Genomic DNA, 6,648 nt, shown 5'->3' with positions numbered 1-6,648 from the left:
AGCCAATAAGTTTAATAAAAATTGATTGAGGTTTGAATTCCAATTAACCGGGCTTAAGAATGAGAATTTCTTGCTCGGGCCTCTAAGGGCATTTTGGTCAATTTGATAAAATTACCAAAATCATGTGATATGTGACAAATTTATGTTTGGGTCACATTTAATTTAATTAATTAAGCTTGGAGATAATTAAAATCCAGAGGTTAAAAGTTAAGGAAAATTTAGAGCACAAAATTCTCGAAGGGCCCTTGGACCCCTTAAATGTGAGGTAAAATAAGCAAGGGCATAAAAGTAATTTCCAAGGGTAGAGAGAGAGAGAGAGAGAGAGAGAGGAGTGGGCAGCAAGGCTAGGTCCTAGGGTTCTCAAGAGCTAGGACACATACCCCAAAGAGAATAGGAAGAGTCTTACCCATTCACAAGCTAAGGGTGTAATCATTGTTTTATTTTTTTTTCTCAAAACAAATTTCCCTACAATTTTTACCCAAAACCAAGGCACCCTCTTCCCCTTCCCATTTCATTTTTTTCTAACTTTGAAAAACAAAAATCAGAGGCTCTCTCACTCCCTCCCATTTCGTTCCTCTCTCTTTCTCTCTCAAGGAGAGACTCCATTGAAGCTAGTGTTCAACTCTAAGAAAACCGAGTTCAAGATAAGTGAAATTCTCTCTTCTGATTCATTCTTCTCCTTCTTATTCAAACCTAAAACCCTAGGGTTCCTTGTGCATCCATGTGATCTAAAAGCCATGCATGGCCTTGTTCTTGTGTAATAGGGTTCAAGAGAAGCCTTACTCAGATCTCCAAGTTGAGCACCATTGGGATCAAATAAAGAAAGGTAAGAGGTTTTTGTGAGCTTGCATGTTCTTGTCCCTCATCTAAGTTTCTTTCTACCCTAATCATTTTCTTAAAATCTTCAGGTGGGCGTTGGGGCTCGGTTTTGAGGGTTTAGAGCAACAAAGGAAGGTTTTGAAGAGCTAAGGAACATATCTCCAAGACAGGGCTTCGAAAGGTAGAATCTATGGTTGAGTTCTTTATGTTTTATGATGATTCTTGTAGATCTGGTTGTATAGGGTGTTTCACTAGTTTTTGAGCTTATTTTATGCTTAAGTTTGAGATTTATGTGTGGTATGATAATTTGCATGCATGCATGTTGCTAGGGTTATGCTAGAAATGCTTATTGATGTTAGGTTGTGTAAAAATGCATGCTGCCAAAATTTCACGGTCTGGCTTCCAACGTGTCAGATCGCATTCCACTGCCTCTGTTTGTGAAAAATATTTGAGTAGTTGCATAGTTATTTGTGCATACTTGATGTTAGGTTTTTAAACATCATAAAAAGGTATTTTCAAACCCAATTTATGAACATTTTAGCATTTTGATATAAATCTGGAAAATTTCTAGGTAGCATGCATTGCCCAGATTGTTTTGACTTTTGAATGAGTTTTACTAATCAAAAAGTTATAAATTTTTGTAGGGTGTTATTGTAAACATGTATAAGGGTCACTGTAAAATTTTATAGGAAAATGTGTCATTTATAGTAAAATTTTATAGGAAAATGTGGATTTTGATGGAACCCATTTTGAAAAGGAACGCTGGGAGCTTGTTATTTCTTTTATGACATTTGTTTTGTTATAACTTTGTGGAATAGTAGTTGTATTTCTGTTTACTAAACTAAAAGTGTGCGCACACGATCTTTTAAAAGTTTCGATACAATGAGTTAAAAGTAAAAGTTTTAAATTTCCGCATAATTTGGCCTTGTATGTTTTATATCTTTTAGTTGATTAAGATCTTATCTTAAGTTTAAATAATTATTTGAATTTGATTATTTAATTATTAAAATTCAACTAAATTAAAAATATGACATAAATGGTTGTTTAATTAAAAGTTAGTATTAATTAAATAAATTAGTTTGAAAGTTACTTTCTAATTGATTAGTTGGCCTAATAGATTCCTAAGAATTATAAAGAATGCCTAAAAGAGAGGAGAGTCATTCTTGGAGTCTTACAAATAACTTAAGGCCTATTTTATAATTTTATTTCTATTTTTTCAAAGGGTTGTAAATTTAGAAATATCCAATAGTACTCGGTTAATCATTTATTGTTTATTTATTTAAATAAATTTTAATTAATATTTGATTGATAACATGGTCATGCACTAGTCAATTATATGCCATTTAGGAAACCCCACACAGTTTTCATTATTCATGCATCTTTTAGAAACATGATTATTTAGGATTGTCCTAATTGTTTATGTGAATTGTTTTGGAGAATTCAATTGCATACAAACTACTAAACATTAAATTAGTTAAAACTTAGTAAGTCAGACCATAATAAAGACAATAGTTTCTATAGGCCTTTAAGATAACCATAATAAAGACAAGAATATAAAGGAACAAATAATTCCAACTTCAACGCTAGTTTTAAGAATCGTCCCACGTATGCATGTTACATGCAAGTTCAATTTTATGCTGAAATATATGTCATTTAATTAAATCCACGGTTCCTGATTTGAAATCATTGAGAATCACTTAGTAGAATTGACATTATTCTTTTATGATTATATGTGACGTTGTTGTATGAATAGAATTGTGGTGTAACTTGTGCCACGTGTGCATGACCCATGCACATGTGGGGTATGTATGTTGGACATGTGTAACCTTACATGATTTTAAGAAGAACATTTGGTTGTGATTATAGGCTCGTTGTGAAGTACCCTGAACCTGATTTTCACTTGGACTTAAGGTAAAGAAGTTAGCTAGAGTTTTCTATCAATTATGTTATGAAAGGTATGAACTATTGTGTTTCAAACGTTATAGTGTTATGGAAAGTATAAGTTATGGTAAACTAAAGTGTTATGAAATGTATGAATTATTATGTTATGTTGTGGATTGCTGTTATAAAGACAATAGTTTCTGCTTGTATGATGTATGAAAAAGTAGTAAGTTGTTGAGTGTGTTGAACGCAACACAACACATGAGTTACTAAGGATATGATGTAACTAATAGGGCAGAAACGTCGAGATTATTCGAGGACCAGAGTTCCTGTTTACCTCATAGAGGAGGTCTTACCAGTTTATGCTTTTGTTGGTTATCTCACGATGTGACATGGACAATAGCAGTACTATGCTCACATGAAGTATGATTATGATTATGAATATGATACAATATGATTATGAATATTATTCGATCTGATTATGAATATGATACGATATGATTATGAAATAGATATGATATGGTTTTGCTATGAGTTTTACGATACATATGTAGTTTTTCCTTATTATTTCTTGAAATTGTTGCATTTGTTTGCACTTACTTACTAGGCTTTTAGCTCACCGCCTTACTTTTCCCCTCTCAAGTAGGCAGTAAGGTTTCTCCTTGGCGCGCACAGTGACATGGGCAGCTCCGATGTCTAGGCATGCATGACACGGGGTGTCCTATGAGCGATTAATGATTAAGATGAGCGCCAAGAAAGATTATGAACTTATATGTTATGGTTTAGGTTTTACATACGTCAGTGGGACTTATTATTTTTATTTTATTTTCATAGACTGCATAAAGACACTACATTTTTATTTTACAACCAATGAGCCCAAATTGCACGTTTTATCAAGGCCCCACTGAACCTTTTCTCTAAAATGGTATTTTTCTAATAAATATGAGTTGAGCGATATTTTTACAAAGTAAATAGATTAGGACGTTCTTACAAGAACTACATTTATTGATTATATCAATGGACTACAAGAGAAAACTCTGTAAATATAACTTTATAAATACTTTGAGTGCAATTCCATATTTATAGTGGAGTAATCATTGAATTAATAAATAAGATTATTATATTAAAGAGTTTAATTAATAATCTGGTTTATTGGAGTTCGTATTATAGGTCCATGGATGTCAAAATAAAGATTTGTAGATAGAAGGATTTTATTGCAAATGAACTAATTTTCTAGGGAAATTTTCTAAAATGGTATTTTTCTAATAAATATGAGTTGAGCGATATTTTTACAAAGTAAATAGATTAGGACATTCTTAAAAGAACTACACTTATTGATTATATCAATGGACTACTGATAACTCTACAAAATAGAGTTATTTTACTAGTTTTTATGTGCTAATTGTTTCTTAGATCTTGAGTTTTTAATTGATTTATTAATTTTTAAAGTAATTTTGAATTTATTAGGTTTATTTTAATTTTATAGATTTTTGTATGTTTTTATAGTTATTTTGTTGTAAAATTTTATAGTTTAATTATTTAAATTAAATATTGTTAAGTTAGAAGTAAAAATATGCAATTTTGAACTTAAATGTTAAATATAAATTAAGTTATAATTAATATTTTCAAATTAAATTGATTTATTTTATAGTCGAAAATATTTTATTATGATTTATTTTATATTTATTTTGTAGGGAATTTATAGCATTTTTGCTCTTGAAAAGAAAGAAAAATGAAGGACAATATGGCATTTTCAAGAAAGAAAGACAAGGAAAAAATGTGGCATTTTTGCCTTCTCTCTTCAGCCCAAAGCCCAGGCCCGTTGCCTCCCTCCATCCATTCGGCCCAACAACAGAAGTCACCACAGCAAGCTGCCATGCTCCAGGCCCACACCCGCCTGGCCCAATCAGCCAAAACCAGCTTGCCTCTTCCTTGCATCTCCTCAGCCAGCGCCTCACTCCCGAAGCACATCACACGCCCAGCATGTGCTCAGTTGCCACTCCCCAACAGCTGCTCCAGCCATCCGTCCGTACCAAGTAGCCACCTACGCCTGCCAGCCAAAAGCTCACTAGCTTCTGCCTCTCCTCCATGCCCAATTCTCCTCTGCCCAAACGCAAGGCCCATGCCCAGCTTGACCCAGCCACCAAAACCAGCCCCTTTATTTGTCTTGAGCCCAACAAATGCCACAATGTACTCTTGTCCCCTATGTTCAAAAATGCCACTTTTTACCCCACTTTCTAAACATTTTACCCCAAAACATAATTATTACACTCTATAATTTACCCATATTTGCCATATTATAATTAATTAAATTAATTTAATCAATTTAATTAATTTAAATTGATTATTTTAATACCTCATTTTGGCTATAAATATGGAGTTTTGAAGACTATTTAGGGTGGCAATTTTAGAGGGAGGTTACCATACCAAAGTTTCTACACTTTCAAACCTCTCTATTCTCTACATCTTCTTCTTCTTTTTGGTTATTTTCTATGTATTTTTAGAAGAAAAATTTGGGGGTTTCTCCTCCTAATTTTCCTATTTATGTTTGTAATTTTTAGTGTGTATTTGCTATTCTAGTTATGAGTTTCTAATCTTTTGAAGATTATTAAGGTGATGATGAAACAATTTGTAACTAGATAGTATTTATTTTGTATGTTGATTTCCCATTTTGTGCAACAAAGTTTATGGAATTTTCTTCTCCAAATATCTTCTTTCATCTTAAATATCATGTATTTTGGATTGTTAGCACATATTTACACTTTGTTCTTCATTAGTGCAAAAACATAATATTCTTTGTGTAAGATGTGTCATTAAATTGTACACATCCATGCTTAGAACAAAAATATTATGTTTTGCCTTATAAATAATGTTCATTGATTTATTTGTTATTTCATTAGATTGATTTACACTAAATGCTTTGAAATTATAAATTTTAAAAGTGAAGATAAATCCTATATTTTTATGAAAACTTGTGCTTAAATAGAATATCTAGTTTGAATAAGTGATGGTTTGATTAATTTCTACTATTACTAAAACTTGGGAATCAATGTACTTTTAAATATTATTGAACTTATATTTTTGTGGATTCTATTATCTTAATAATCTTTCTTTTACCATCTTAATTTTTACTTTTAATCTATGTTTATATATTTGTCTTTAATATCTTTATTATTGTCTTTTATTTTATTTTCATTATACAAAACTCTCATCAATCTTTGGAGCTAGGTTAGAATTTGTTAATTTTGATTTAAAATAGTTTTCTTTTCGATTTTAGACAACTCCTTTGGGTTCGTTCTCGTGCTTACACGAACACTATATTCCATATACGATTTGTGCGCTTGCAAGTATAAATATTTAAAACATACCCGTTTTGGGTCCATCAACTACAAGAGAAAACTCTGCAAATGTAACTCTATAAATACTTTGAGTGCAATTCCATATTATAGTGGTGTAATCATGAAATTAATAAATAAGGTTATTATATTAAAAAGTTTAATTAATAATCTAGTTTATTGGAGCTTCGTATTATAGGTCCATGGATGTCAAAATAAAGATTTGTAGATAGAAGGATTTAATTTTCTAGGGCAATGAAATAATTATGTGATAGTTATGGGAAATTGATTAATTATGAATTAATTAAATATTTAATTATATAGTTTTTATGAATTAATTAATTATTTAAAATAAATATTAATCATGTTTAGATTAATATAAAAAGAGATTAATAATTATCTTATTTATAATAAGATATTTATTTATTTATTTAAAACTCATATTTTAAGAAAAATTTAATTTTAAATTGACTGATATTTATTTTGGGATAAATATATTATCTTAATTATTAATTAAACAGACAAATGAGAAAATTAGGAAAAACCCTAATGTGGCTCACGCCACTCACTCTATTGTACAGTGAGTGTCGCCACACAACAATATTTTCCTTTC

Source organism: Humulus lupulus, chromosome 6 (assembly GCF_963169125.1).
Source record: "Humulus lupulus chromosome 6, drHumLupu1.1, whole genome shotgun sequence".
In the NCBI taxonomy this organism is placed as follows: Eukaryota; Viridiplantae; Streptophyta; class Magnoliopsida; order Rosales; family Cannabaceae; genus Humulus; species Humulus lupulus.
Note: the sequence above shows the minus strand (reverse complement) of the source record.